Consider the following 3,871-nt stretch of genomic DNA (forward strand, 5'->3'; position numbering starts at 1 on the left):
CTGCCAACACAGATCATGAGTGGGTCACAGGGCGGGTGCCAATTCAGTGGATGGCTGTAGACACCCCGTCCAAGGGAGGAGGATTCTGGGTGGGTCTGTGTGACCTGAGGCCAAAGCTCAAAGGGTCCAGAGCCCGTGGAATAGCAATGACTTTTTTTTTTTTAAACTGAGATAAAGGATGAGGCTGAAAGGCAACCACGTCAGTGTGCCAAGACAGAAGGTGTACAAAGCCTGAGAACCGTCTCTCTTTTCGGTGGTTTGCCTTCATTTCCGCCCTGTTCTAACTCAGTATTTAAAACATCTCAGCTGAAGGGAAGCCCGGCCTTCCTTCCTTTCTTTCTCTTCATGGACATTGGGTTGGTGGTACTGGAAATGGATTTATACCCGTGTTTCTTTTTTTCTCTCCCACACGTTAGCTGGTTCCTTGATGAAGGTCGGCAGTCTCCTCTGTCTACAGCAGGGATACCAACAGAAGCCCGGGGAACTTTGGATTAAAGTGGGCTCTGGCTTGGACTCCAGGTCTCTGTTTTATTAGCTCTGTCTATGAGCCCAGGGAGAGCTGCACTACTTCTTTGAGCCTCAGTTTCCCTAGCTACAAAATGGACGTGCCTTTGGCATCTCCTGTCAGACGTGGTTGTGAACATGAGCTGATAATGCTGTACAGGGAGCCTGATGGGAGGATCTAGAAATGGCCTGTGCGAACACTTTAAACCAACCTGGTTGTTGTCCACAAGTGATCTGGCCAAGATCATATAGAATGGGCTGAATTCCAGGCAGTGCAGCCAGGCACGTCCGCATGTCCCCAGATGGCCAGCATGCAGGAGTGAATCAGCAACTTCTCTGAGGGAGGGCTTGTGTGCTGCTGGTGACTGGGAGAAAGGAGGTGGGGGAGGGGCAGCATCTGCCCCTGCACACAGACACCCCTGCATCCAGGACCATTAGCTCTCAACCGTATACAGATGAGGCCACACCTGGCAGTGCCAGCGCCCGGTGGGCAAGGTTTGCCTCAGTTTCTCCCCACATCTCCCTCCATGAGGTCCCCCCATGCACCACATCCAGATCTCAAGAGGCTCTTGCCCCTCCAGCTTGGCACTGAGCATCCAACCATCCAGTTGCGCATTCTCCTTGGATGGGGACTTCCGGTGTGAAGACAGTCAGTGAATCTGACTGATAAACGTCTAGGGGCCAAGTGTAATCCCTACTGGGAAAAGGGTGACGGTGTCCTCGGCATAGCAGGCCTCTCAGAGCATTCAGTGGGTAGTCTTGTCTATGCACCCCACCCTGAGAAGGTAAAAGAGGAAGGGACCCGGCCAGAGGGCTCAGCTGGTCAAATGCTTGCCCAAAAGCTTGACAACCCGAGTTAGAGCCCCGGCATGCAAAGGTGGAGGAGAGCTGTCACAGCCAAGTTACCCACTGACCCCCACGAGCTTGCCGTAGGAAGTATGCACCCACAGTCACATATTACAGACACACGTGTTCGCTCATGTACACACACACACACACACACACACACACACACACACACACACACACGAGAGCGGGAGTTAAGGGGATGTGTGGAAGGAAAGGAACCCGTCACTCCTGAGGGTGTTTTTTTTTTAAGTAGCAGCCATATTCTCTCTCTTTTAAATTTTTGTTTTGTTTTTGTTTTTGGAGACAGGGTTTCTCTGTGTAGCTTTGCGCCTTTCCTGGATCTGTAGACCAGGCTGGCCTTGAACTCTCAAAGATCCACCTGCCTCTGCCTCCCAATTGCTGGGGTTAAGGTGTGCGCCACTGCCGCCGCCGCCGCCGCCGCCGCCGCCGCCGCCGCCACCACCACCACCTGGCTTCTCTTTTAAAATTTTATATCTCTGTTTTTACTGTATGAACGTTTTGCCTGCATGTATGTCTGTTCGCCACGTGTGTACCTGGCCCCTGTGGAGGTCAGAAGAGGGCATCAGATCCCCTGGAACAGGAGTTACAGGTGGCTGTGAACCATTGTATGGACGTTGGGGATTGAACCTGGATCCTCTGCAAGATCAGCCAGAGCAGAGCAGTGTAAACCAGGCTAGCCTCCGATAAGACCTGCCTGCCTCCCAAGTGCTAGCATCAAAGGCAATTGCCTCCATGCCTACCTGGCAAGAGTCAAATTATCTATCTATCTATCTATCTATCTATCTATCTATCTATCTATCTATCTATCTATCTATCTGAGACAGGGTTTCTTTGTGGAGTTTTGGTGCCTGTCCTGGATCTTGCTCTGTAGACCAGGCCGGCCTCTAACTCAGAGATCCACCTGGCTCTGCCTCCTGAGTGCTGGGATCAAAGGCATGAGCCACTGCTGCCCAGCAACAGTCAAGAATTTTGACACAACAATAAAATCTCTGTGAAGTTTGCCGACATAAAGACCAAATCCACTCTCCTTTTTTCCTCTCTCTCAAAGAGATATCTCAAAATCAAAGTGTTGAGAAATGGACCATTCTTAAGTCAGAACATGTCAACTTTGGATTAATTGTAGTTCTTTCTTGTCTCCGAATCTGTACTTTTCCTTCCAATAAATTTACGAGCAAAATTTTGAACCTTGTTTACAGTCAGAATGTAAGCCTTTAATTCCTCCAAGGGCTGGGTGTGGTGGGCATGCCTTTGCTAATCAGTATTTGGGAGGTAGAGGCAGGCAGAGGTGAGTTGGAGACCAGCCTGGTCTACACAGAGAGTTCTAGGCTAGAAGGGCTACATAGGAAAACTCTATCTCAAATAAATAAAATAAAGAAAGAAGGGATTCCTTTGGCTTTTTTTTTTTTTTTTTTTTTTTTTTTTTGGTTTTTTGAGACAGGGTTTCTCTGTGTAGCTTTGTGCCTTTCCTGGAACTCACTTGGTAGCCCAGGCTGGCCTCGACCTCACAGAGATTCGCCTGGCTCTGCCTCCCGAGTGCTGGGATTAAAGGCGTGCACCACCACCGCCCGGCTTTCCTTTGACCTTTTTTAACCCATATTTTTATCTTAGAAGTTTGTAGGCCTGAGCAATACAACCTTATAATGTCATATACTAAAGTTCTTACAATGAAAATACGTATACCTGGGGCCTGGAGAGATGGCTCAGAGGTTAAGAGCACTGGCTGTTCTTCCAGAGGTCCTGAGTTCAATTCCCAGCAACCACATGGTGGCTCACAACCACCTGTAATGAGATCTGGTGCCCTCTTCTGGCCTGCAGCCATACATGCTATATACATAATAAATAAATAAAAAGAAAAAAAAAAAAGAAAATAGGTATACCAAAACCATTCACTTAAACCTTAAATCCTTTGAACAGTGTAGCTGTGTAGTCTCAAAGGCCGCAGAATATCACGCACACGCGCGCGCACACACACACACACACATGCACACGCACACACCAAACACACACACACACACCACATACACATGCACATGCACACACGCACACACACCACACACACACACACACACACACACACACACACACACACACACCACAGCTACTACTGTCTTTCTTGAGATGCTTGGCTTGCACTCCCTCTTGAGTTTGAACTATAATACTTTTCTTTAAAAAACTTTGAATATTTGTTATTTTTCAGTATGTGTTTCTGTGCAGTGTGTCTGTGGGAGTGTGTGCACATGAGTGCAAGCGTCAGTGGGGGCCAGAGGAGGGCGCTGCATCTCGTGGAGCTGATATTACAGGAAGCTGTGAGATGTCTGATGTGGGGACTGGGAATTGAACTCAGGTCCTCAGCAAGAGCAGCAAGGACTCTTAGCCGCTGAGCCCTTTCTCCAGCCCCTTAACCATCTCTCGTGCTCCTCTCATCCTTTCTTAAGTCTCTATCCCCCTCCCCCATTTCTGTCTCTTTCTCTTTCTCTCTCTCTCTCTCTCTCTCTCT

This window comes from Peromyscus leucopus, chromosome 2 (assembly GCF_004664715.2).
Source record: "Peromyscus leucopus breed LL Stock chromosome 2, UCI_PerLeu_2.1, whole genome shotgun sequence".
In the NCBI taxonomy this organism is placed as follows: Eukaryota; Metazoa; Chordata; class Mammalia; order Rodentia; family Cricetidae; genus Peromyscus; species Peromyscus leucopus.